The 11,784-nt window shown below is 42.8% G+C and overlaps 2 long non-coding RNA genes across 2 annotated transcripts; both read right to left on the minus strand.

The window, feature by feature from the left end:
- Positions 1–1,132: 1,132 nt before the first annotated feature.
- LOC129382590 (uncharacterized) lies at positions 1,133–5,787 on the minus strand. The gene is made up of 2 exons (XR_008610638.1): positions 5,584–5,787; positions 1,133–3,285 (listed from the first exon to the last, which is right to left on the minus strand). It is a non-coding gene; the product is annotated as an uncharacterized lncRNA (long non-coding RNA).
- Positions 5,788–6,438: 651 nt separating this feature from the next.
- Positions 6,439–10,280, minus strand: LOC129382591 (uncharacterized). The gene is made up of 3 exons (XR_008610639.2): positions 10,175–10,280; positions 7,753–7,895; positions 6,439–6,787 (listed from the first exon to the last, which is right to left on the minus strand). It is a non-coding gene; the product is annotated as an uncharacterized lncRNA (long non-coding RNA).
- Between the last annotated feature and the right edge of the window lie 1,504 nt (positions 10,281–11,784).

Consider the following 11,784-nt stretch of genomic DNA (forward strand, 5'->3'; position numbering starts at 1 on the left):
TGAATTTTTAGAAGTACTGGAAAGTCCTTAAACTTGTACACTTGGCTAGACTTAGCAGACATTGCCAAGCGCTTTTTTTCCCTTCTGTGACACTCTTTCGCATGTCACAGAAAATTGTCTCTGGAGGTAATAGAAGGAAAGCGACATCCTTAAAGTTGAAATTACAAAGGAGCTGCAGATACCAGTTTTATGCACATGGAACCGGCGACAAATGTGCTTGGAGGAGCAGAAGCAGGAAGCTCAACAGTTGAGGCATTCGAAGAGAAGCCGTGAAGAGTAAATTGAGAGCGACAGACACAATAAAAGGAAATTAGAAATGACTATTGCTTATTTGATGGTGAAAAAAGCTGAGGCAACAGATGACATCACATACACTGTCAAACCAAACAGTATTCAAAAACTGCAAATGTTGCAGGTCCAAGTAGTTAATTGTGCTATTGCAGAAAAACTTTGAGCGCTTTCTTGAAATGCTTCCTTGTGTGCGTTTAGTGGTGGGCGGTGAAAGGCAAATTAGCAGTCTTTCAAATGTTTGAAATCACTGAAATGCGATTTGTTTTGTTTTCTTTTGTTTGCATTAAAGTTAACGGTGTTCTTGAACAAGTTATTGCCTGTCAAAACTACTACACACATTGCACGAGGTCCTTGAAGTTACTGTGTCGGGGCCTCGAAAGTCCTTGAAAACCATTGAATTTTTTTCTTCGATATTGCTACGAACCCAGTAGAACAACTGTCATGGAGTAAAAACCTTGGCTCAACAGGGGCTTATACGCAGAGCACAGGAAGACTAGAAATGCAGTAGTAGGCATGGAGGGCCCTGAAAAAAATGTGCCACATCCGCTCGTCTGCCTTATGTTTCTGCACCGACTGTCGCATTTTTAATAGAAGTGCACTTTCTGTTCTACTCCAATAAACGCAACATTACGAACTCCAGTGTGGGGCAGTCCTTCAGCCAGTGCAGAACTTTTTCTGTACATCCGAGTCAGCTCTGTCATTTTTCCAGCATTGTAGTACAAGATTTGTTAAACTGGTTTAGCAGAATATGAGCAGTATACTCTTAAATTAGCTGTTTATTTGTACGCACAAGTTCAGGTCCTCAGTTTGGTTGCATGACAAATTGCCATACCTCAATAGATACAAGAAACAATTTTATTAGAGTTTAATAAAATCCAAATAGTAATAATCACAACAATATAATGACATACATTTCTTTTGGTACGTATACAGCCCATGTCTTGGCAGTGTATAAATTCAACTATACACCGCAAGTACTGTGTCCTGACCACTATTATTCACATGTGTAAAACCATCACAGCAATTCAACAAATATCACAGTAATTAGTGACATATACTTTGTAACTGCTTTACATGAGCATAATGTATACAAATGGTCCCTGTGTACCTACACTTGACTAGTGCCACCCGAGTACTATTACTCACAGGTGTAAAACCAACAAAGCAGTTCTTTAAAAAATATCACAGCGCTTAGTGACGTACATGCTGTAACTCCCTTGTAGAAACTTAATACAAACACGTGAGGACACAGAAAGCTAGCAGTGGGCATACATGGGAATACCACCGCCTCAATACTAATTCACAAGTGTAAAACCAACCAAGCAGTTCTTTAAAGAATATCACAATGCTTAGTGACATACATTTTCTAACTAGCTTATATAAGCTTTATACAAACATGAGAACATACACAAAGCTAGCGGTGCACCCGCATAGAAGTGCGGCCATTTGAACACGATTATTTGCAAGTGTAAGCTCAGCAGAACAGTTCGTTATAGTGACGCACATTTTGTAACTGCCTTATACAAGCTTAGTGCAAGCACAAGAATGCAAAAAAATATAAATTAAGAACTTGCTCTATGCATACACAAACAGATCAACACAAATGGTAAACACCGCTTTGAAGACAAATGTGACTGTGGCAAAGCGCAGTGCTGTGCCGGTTGAAATTGCCACCCACAAAAGTATTGAGCAAAGCTTAAACCACAGGCAATAAAGTGCTGAAAGACTGCGTCTCTAACGTAACTATTTTAATTCAAATTTCTTGAATATAGGGCTCGCTTGCAGATAAGGCATCTGATCCAACTGACCTGATTTTACACCTGCTACATGCATACAATGCACTCAGATATAACTGGTAATAATAATTATAAAAGGCATTTAAAAACTTGATAGTATGATGAAGATGCATGACTAGAAAAGTTCTGTCCCCCCTCGTACTTGTTAAAAAGGTATAACTACGACACATGTTCTTTTTTTCCTCAATTTTTGCATTAATGGACAGCCGGGAACCTCGAACCGACACAAAAAAAAAGTATACTGCTATGTTAATAGTGTTACGATTAATTTTTTGTGAAAGCTTTTTTACAGACAAGTTGCAGTCTCGTTTCTGGAGGTTGAGCTGTATCTTGCAAAATAACTTGAAAAGTGGTCACATGGGAGCATGACACTATATCATAATGTTAGTTTCAGTTGACTCTCTCGCCCTACAAGTCGCTGCTCACTGTGGCCAGTGATGCAACAGCAGTGTCTGTGTGATTTTCGTCACACTTCTGTCCTATGCCATTCTTACCAGAGTTGGCGGTACATAGATACCCAAATTTCGATAGTGTTGCTTTCTCAGGTGGTTGCCTTTGATTTGCTCAATATCAGTTGGCACTTCAGCTGCATCAAACTTTTTTACCTATTCAACAACAACATCAACAACAATCTTATGACACTTGTGTTGTCCTTCTAGTTGCCTACAAAGACCAGTCAATCTAGCAACAACACTGACAGTCTCTACTATCTTGTAATGGGAGAGAGGTGTGTCCCACCATGTGTTCCACATTGTTGTCACTATGTGGGCTGGCTGGGGAGGTAACAACTGTAATCTGTTTGCATTTGCATATAATAAAGTGATGCTTGTACTGTGTTATAACACCTAACTTAGTCTTGCACTTGCTGCACAATAACACTGGCTCACAGTCGTGGTGAAAAGCTTTTGTATGTTGAGCAAATGAGTTGTATCCACTACAAAAAAAGTCAGTGATAGCACACTTGTTGCTCTACCAGGCCTGGTGTGGTTCCTTCTGACACTGCTGCTGATGCTGACGCGCTGCTGCTTGCCTCGTACACTGTTGCAGCTGCAGTAGACATGGCAGTCTCTGTATCTATTGCTGCCGTGTCATCTGTCATGCTAACTTCCAAGTGGTATCGGGCTCACTTCTGCAACAGAGATGTTTGCCCCTTGAGGGCTCTCATGATCAGGGCCAATAATTTCGTAGGCATTGTCTCCTGCATCGAAGAACCAATAAGAACAGCATGAATTAATAAACATAGCCCTAAAAAGTACGGACGTCAAGACTTAACCACAAGCTTTGCACATAAGTGACCGGGCTTAATGAATAATACTTGCAGGAGGAGTTCCACAATTGTTTGTGTATATTACAGTAAAGCCTCATCAGAAGATATTCAAGAGGCACGGCAAACATGTCTCTCGAAACCAAAAATTTTGAGACACTGAGGAGCCAGACTAGATCACTTTATTATGCATCATCACTAAAGTATGTTTTGATATATCTGAAGGAATAAATGCTCAAGGTGGCTTAAAGGGCCCCTAAACCACTTCTCGACATTTTTTGAACATTTCAAGTAAACACGCGTATCGAAATCAGAATGCCGTCACGATCGACGAAGCCAAATGCCAGAGTGCATAGCACTGCCGGAGCACCACAATATGAAGAAAATGACCCCGTGCGCCTCTCTGGACCTATCCTGCACCCTCCAGTTTGTCCTGACGTCACCAGGCTGTCTCTGATGATGTCACCAGTTTCCGGTGCTGTCGATTGGTCGAACGAAAGTGTACGACTGCCGGCAAGGCCTGCAAGCAAATACACACACTCCTTCTTCCTCGTCGCGTTGCGCGCGATGCCATTGTGGGCAGCCAATGGGGGCAAAGAACAGAAACGTCAACAGAAGGGTCTCCCTATGAGGCTCTTCAACATGAGTCACCATACAGTTCCGTTGTATTAGCGCCACCCCTCGCAGGACGACGGGCCAGCGCGGCAGCAACAGAGCTTGTTGGTGTTGGCCTGTCCTGTAACATCTGGAGGTGTACTAGGCAAGGAAAAGACGATACTGTCCATATGGCGTGTACCAGATGAAAGAGTAAAATGAGTGGGGACTACTTTTCGATAATCAAACACACGTAGCTCCACTATTACTGCACCGTTTCGAGAAATTCTCGTGGCTACCTGTTCATTGCCTTATTGTGTAGAACTGCCACACCGCAACTAAATTTCAACCTCGGTGGTTTAGGGGCCCTTTAAAGCAGACATTCACAGCTTTTTAGTGACTGTAGATTGTGTTAGCTTCCTTCCCAACTTCTGGAATTTAAACACTTCACTTTGCAAGCCTTGTTGCTCGCAGTACCTTTGAGGTGCTCTTAGACGCTCGTCACCTTCAACTGCCGACACTTTCTGCCCTGCACTGTCCTCGTTGCCCTCCTTTTCTGGTTCATGCTAAGACATGCGCGATTGACTTGTGTAAGGATTGCGTGATCTTTACGCCCTTCGGAGCACACAAGTTGCACAAAGTGAATGTGTCTGGGTTGTGTCCCTTCGAAGTAGTGAATACTTAAAAAGTCATCCTTAGTAACAAAGGTGTCTCTTGTATACAGTATTGTTAACGTGGCAAACATCGGAAAACCAACCAAACCATTTTCAGATGTCTCTTACAACCAAGTGCATCTTGTAATGAGATTCTACTGTACTGAATATTTTTCAACTATGGATCATCTGCATGTACATATAATCACAAAGACATGTTGTGTGGAATGGCGAATCGGGAAACAGTTCGTACTCTTACTTTTTGTCCCTAACATAAGCAGCTGATAACAATATGATAAAAAAGCAGGCAATGAGGCTACAATGGAACATAATCCTTCAGCTCTAAACAGTTTTTTGGGCCCACATCATTCTCTCATATGACATAAGGAAACAACTTGATTGCAGTAATGGCTGCATGTGATCTGAGTTGATTGAAACAAACTATACGTAAGGTTGTCCTGTATGTAATTTTATCAGAGTGCTTTTTAGATGTCCTGCTGGTGATCCTGGCTGCGCGATGCTTCTCATGCTTTTTGGCACGATTCCTTTTTTTCCACTCCGCTTTTTTTTTAGATTTTCTCCCTTTCCCTTCTCCCTTGTGTAAAATAGCACACTTGAAGTATCAAATCTGTTGAACTAACGTGTGTATCAAACCTGTTAACATGTGTGCTTCTCTGTGGTCTGTGTTGTATTTTTGCGCTGCACAATTTAATTCAAGATGAAAGATGGAACGTCCCTGCCTTTAGTTTAATTGTGTGTGTGTCTCTCTCTCATGTTTTGAAATATATGTACATTCAGGAGTACCTGCATGCCCTTCTCTCCTGCTCCAGTGACGAAAAGGAGAGCCTGTTTATGTACCATAGTAAAAATTCAAAGGTTTTCGCTGTGCCCATTTCATCCCTTATCATATGGATCTGTCACAATACAGAATAGCAGTGGTCCATAATACTAGCCCATCTCAACCTAATTATAAATTAACACATACCGACATGCTGCGAAACAGCTGTTGCAAAGCCGCTGGTGAAGGCAATTTCCGCAGCACTGCAGTGGTACAGCCGAGTTCCACATGTATAGTGACAAATCCATATGCGTGTTAGCAACTCAGTAGTTGCTGATGGTTTCATAAGCTTTACACTACACAATAAAGTAATCTAGACAACTTTGTTGGAACAAATGCACATAATTAGGACACCACTTAAACACTAACACGATTAATTGCCCCCAATCCCTCACTCACTAAGGGATAATACTACTGAAACATCGGTGGAGAGCTCAGATTAACACAGCCCATAAAGGACAAGCGTTCTTTGAGGAAAACAGCTATAACAGCGGTTAGTTTTCTTGATCATTTTATGTGGTAGCTTTGATTTAAATGTCATGCAGTACTATAAAATATGAAGTGCCGCATTTCTAGCAGCAGAAGGCGTCGTCAGGCTCATGGTACAACAGATTTTTGCACTGTTTGTGAGTGAGCCGACACATACAAAGAAAACCGAATTCACACATTCATATACAGTGTCAAGTGCACTTCTCCTTCTGAAAACGCAGCCACCAGTTCCAATGTTGCAGAAAGGAAAGGTTATATAAAGTGCCAGACTGCATGGAACTGCCACTTATGACTGTAAATGTATGGTCTGCTGATTGCAGAGGTAGTCACATGCTATTTCTAGTCTCTTTTAGAAGCATTACTAAAAAATAAATTAAAATCTATTCATAAGTCACGAATTTCATGCATCCACAATTTGGCTAAATAACCTGTGAGAAAAAGACATGTTAACCTGGAATAGCAACCTTTTTTCCTGCTGCGAAACTTTCTTTCGAATTAATGAAATAACTTTACAGCGTCATAATGCGTTTCTCGCAACTACTTGCCGGCAGTGGCGAGTTAGTGTTTATATCCGACTCATTGGGCGACAATACTGCCAAACACAAATGCTTCACAAACACGAGAACACGTCCCTCGCAGAGAATAGCAACCATATATGCCTCTGTGAGACATGATCGCACCTTTGTGGTCAAAATGTACATTAGAACGACATCACCATCTCATTAAAAAAAAAGCCTCCGTACAAGGCAGCCGCCAACTGCATAATGTGAAATTGCAACTGATGTCCACTTACTGGTGGCCTGTGTTTGAGTCACTTTTGGCAGTTGACTGGGTGCTGAGAAATGCACGTCCTGGGTTGTCCCTGCAAAACATACAGGGTTATGTCAAATGTTGAAAATATATATATGCCGGCATTTCATCAGTCACAAAACAAACGAGTAAACTAATAAACAACTGTAATGTAAACAGAGTACACATCATAAGATAGGCTGTCAACTGTTAATGCATTACGCAAAAAACCTAATGCATAGGAAAGACTATATGTATACACACGAAGCTGACACACAATTTAATTCGCTCTAGGTTTTTCCGTGCAGTATATTCAAATTATTATGTCTCGTGGTTAGAGCAAATTTAGTGTAAATTACGAACTAAGTTATCTACCCTGGAAACTTTTCTTCAATATGCACCTGTGCGCGCTTCGAACAAGTAGCGTTGTAAAATTTACGTACATGGCATTTAACATAGTTACTGAACACGGATTTCCTTTGCCCTGTGTCGTGTACAGTGAGCTACATATATCTGCCCCCCCCCTTTTTTTTGTACTAGCCATACTGCGTGCCACTGCACCTATACGCACGTCAATAAACCTCACGACACAGAAATAAAAAAAGCGCCAATCGCCCATGCCTGCATGTTGTAGTGGGCCTAACCTAACCAAGCATGGGCTGTCGCTTTTTATAGTACACACAGGCACCATGCTCATTGCAAGTATGTATCATGTCGCTAAGCAAATATGCAATTTCATTGTACCACTATTTTTTTATCACATGGATATATCTGTTGAGAGGCAAGACAAAAAGCAGTCACTTCTCAGAACTAATCACCTTTCTTAAAACACATTTTTAACTTTTCAATGACACTTGCTGCTATGTGTTTGTCTCCAGAGAGCATACTTGATTTGACTTTCCAATCAGAGACATTACATAAATATACGATGTTAAGATGACTGCCTGGAGCACGTGAGAATTTTCATCTTTGTGTAACATACTGTATCTTGATTTTGTTGACATTTGGTCAAATGGTACACCCAATATACCCACATACTAGTTTTCTTGTCCAAATAACATGCCAATGTATTTTGATTTTTTGGCATTGGCTCCTCTGCACTACGTGAAGTCGCGCTGCACTGGCTCTTTCACATCCTCGTGTCCTTGCAGCTGCCTTCTTGCGTTATATAAAGCGGGTGCCTGAAAAATATCGTATGCAAAAGTCAACACAAGGGCGTGGTGCAAAACAACATGACAGTCAAGGCCATGGCAATAAAAAAGTCTTAGCTCTTAGTCTTCCTAGTGAAATGCATGCAAAACATCCAAATGACTGCAACAGTCAACTACTAAACTAACTTCAATTTTTAGATTTAAGCAAAAAAACAAATAAACCACAGTTCATCCTTGTTTTTCATGGATTTTAGAATACTCCGGCTAATGAATAGAATATTGGTCATTTTCAGACGTCATAGGTCTGTCATGAGTCTGGTGTATCGCAAACACCACTTGTGACACATCCTAAGCACGTGCCCAGCGTGCCCCCCCCCCCCCCCCCGCTCCCGCACCATCCCTGGTTGTGCCACTGCTGAAGCCCTAATTTGAGGATTATAGCTGCAAACATGATGCTCAGTAGGGATGAAAATATTGTCCTTCAGCTCAATGGATATATGGATGTGCCTATAAAAAAGGGCAACAAGGCTTGTTATGGCAAGCTTACCCACATTTCAATACTAACAAGTTCACTGCGGCCTGCATCTAAGCTTACTAAAAGGCATGAACTTATTTTCATGCATGAGGTGCGCAGTGGAGTTCATTTTTGACAGACCCGACAACTGCTGCAGTTTGAAATCTAGCATTTTAGATTCTTGTAGGCATGTAAAAGTTGCAGTTAAACCGCAGTTATTAGTTTATTACACCAACCTATTGTTCTGTGTGCGACAGACTGGTAACACGGAATTAAAGCAACATTTTATTTTGATATTTTATTTCTCTACTAAAAATATTCAAGCGATAAACACATCTTTACCTGCCACGCTATAGCAAAATGCACACATTACGCTTGTAACCGCCAGAGGAAGGCTGATTTAGCTGTTCATATGACATAACTCTGACACGCCAAGTCATATTAGCAAATGCACAGGCATGTCCAAAACAATAAGCGTATGCAAAGCGCCCCTGCAATTGTAATTCCACACAGCAGCCGTTATATTCGATGCCGATGCGTAACTAACTGCTCGACAATTCACCGAGTTCGTAGACCATAAGCACCCTTTCAGTTTCGCACCGTGCACGAAAACCGCAACAGGAGACAAAACCAGACCTATAATCACACCATTTCAACATGAGCAAAAACAGTTGTCTTAGGGATAAACACTGTGAGAGCGATTTAATGCGCGACGGCGACGAGCGACGGCTTCGAGCGACAAAACGGGCCTTCGCTTGAACAGATGGCTCGGTTCTTGAAATCTAGAAATCGTCGCTCGTCGCCCGAAGGTGCTATGAGCGACTAGCCAATAGCGCGAAACCGGAACTGGATGTACTAGTACATACATCGCTCAAATACTACCGATTGTCGCGCGGAACGAGCAAATGATTCAATTTTTATACGTGCAAGGATAAGAACGTACTGCAAGACCTCCGAAAATATTTTATGCTACTTTTTATAGTAAAATACCTCAACGTAAATTACTAAAGCACGCGTCACGCGTGACTGCAGCCCTCATGCCGGCAACACCGGGGAGGCGTCGCTCAAAATCGTCGCTCGTACGGAGTACGACTTGTAGGCGACGAGCGAACGCGACAGCCATCTCCGTCGCGTCGCTTGTAGCTGCCGCGCGCAAGATCGCTTATATGGGGTTTATACTTTTTTCAGCATAAAACATGGATTCCTCATGCGTTTTCAGTAAGTTCAAGATAACGCGCCCAACTGACCTCTTGCAGCATGCAGCTGAATGCCTGCGGCAAAGTTTCTAACTATCACTGGTGCTGCACGTAACTTCAGTGGTGGCAGATTCCCCCTGCGCGAGACACCGTCAAGCGCGCGGTTTATTTATAAAAAGAAAGCATGCTGCCAGCGAAATGACGCCTTCTGTTATGTGATTGCTTAGTTCAACAGCGTTCCGTACACAGTAGACTGCCAAACTGAATAAATTCAAGCACACAAAACGCACGCTAATCACGCTCCGCATAGGCTCGGAATCACGGGCTGGTGAACTAACCATTTTAAGCGTCCTCTCGCCTGGCGTCTTATTGAACATACCATAGTTCTGGAAGCGTTTGCGATTTTTAAAGCTCTTACGGACAACGGCAAAGTGATAAAATCACATGCAGTTATCGCGACGACTGGCTTTTTCGATTGACATCGAGAGACAGCGCGTACGCCTAGTCCTTTGTCAATCGCGTCGGCTAAGCGCAGCGACGACTTCCTGGCGATAGCATGACATATACGGAGATGTGCACCTAAGTTAGAATTCACTTACCGTGGAGGATTTGTTGTTATATCCAAGGCATGACGAACGACTGTCGTGTTTTCGTGGCGACGCGAGATGGCCGACACACGATCTCCCTCGGCTGGCCTTTGCTCGCTGGACGATCATCTTTCTCCGGTGACGTGTTGTTCCGCGATCTTGAGCGCGCGCGCGCGCGGTGGAGCCACTCCGAGTGAAAAAGTAGAGCGCTCGCTACGCGTTCCTTTGAACTGCGGCAGCCTGTTCTCTTAGAAGCAAAACGATGTGTTCTTTGCTCAGCGTGCATGAATGATACATTGCCATGTTCGGGGCCAGCCACCTACAGTTGAAGCAGAAGATTACGCACCGTTTTGTTTTCTATTGCCGCAAGAGTCTCTCTTTTCTATTGTCGCAAGAGTCTTTTCACTCCCTCTCTCTGAAGGGGAGAGTGAAAAGCACATTTCACTCTCTCCTTGGTGACAGAGTGAACAATGCATTTCACTCTCCTCGACATTTTGCGAGAGTAAAACGACGCTTTGAAGAGTGAACCGGCAGCTTCACTCCTGCGATACCCTTCCTAGTTTTTAGAGTTCATTGAAACCACTACCAGCATGCGCGGCAGTTCAATTTGCAGCGGGACTGCAGAATAATCAGTGGTGTGCTCTCAAGCTGTTTATCTCTGAAGCCTGGACTGTGTGCCAAATATTTTTGGACGTGAAAGTGGAGGTGAATTGGTAAACATCACTGGAACTATGCCTGGACATTGTGGCAGATGTTTTTGGATGTGAAAGTGTGGGTGAACTGGCAAAGAATTTCCTCTGGGCTACATGTGTTAAACCTTTTTCCAATTCAGGGTGCTCTTTTTACTTTAGGAGACTGGAGAGGTGCGCAAAGTGTGACATGTCAGTGTGCTAATTAATGTATTTGCTGGTTTGCAAATTATTCGTTGCAACTTTGTTTTTGCCAGAGAGGTACAACTTTGCCTCTTGTACAGGGCTTTTTAGATAAACCACTTACTATTTATTAGGACCATTGCTTCCTTTGTTACACAAATGCAGCTTCCAGTACATTCCAGTTTATTTCCATGTTTATGTAAGTTTCTAATGTGCGTTTTGTGCGCCAACCGGCTGGAGTTCGTGGGCACGCGAGGCTGCGTGCGATAACATGATTACGAAATTTTTAAGATTCAGCGCAGTCCTTTTGTCAAAATTTCAGTCTCGATCATGAACGCTGTTCTTAGGAGAGCAACTCTCTGCCTGTTGTGGTTACTTAATAGCCTCCTTTAGATAGAATAGATTTGTTTGCCACATTTGTTCGTGTTCCTCGTTGGCGGTCTCCCGGTGGATTTGCGATACAGTGGCGCCGATGAAAAGCGTACGTGCTCTCCCGAAACTGTGTTACGCGGTGCGTTCGTCGCCGAGCGACAGCATTATAGGTAACTAAGACGTATGTACTAATTCGCGTGAGCTTTAAAGTGTGCGATGCTTAAGATGCGGCGGTGGAGCACTCGCAAAGAAAACATGCGGTCGCCCGCCCGTTCCCTGGTTGGTTTAGTCGTCGTTCGTGCTTAGTCGTTTGCTCGTTTAGTCGCTCCCTTGCTCGCTCATTCCACTATTAGTTTCTACAGTCACCATGTCTAATTG

Source organism: Dermacentor andersoni, chromosome 6, assembly GCF_023375885.2.
Source record: "Dermacentor andersoni chromosome 6, qqDerAnde1_hic_scaffold, whole genome shotgun sequence".
NCBI classification, from domain to species: Eukaryota; Metazoa; Arthropoda; class Arachnida; order Ixodida; family Ixodidae; genus Dermacentor; species Dermacentor andersoni.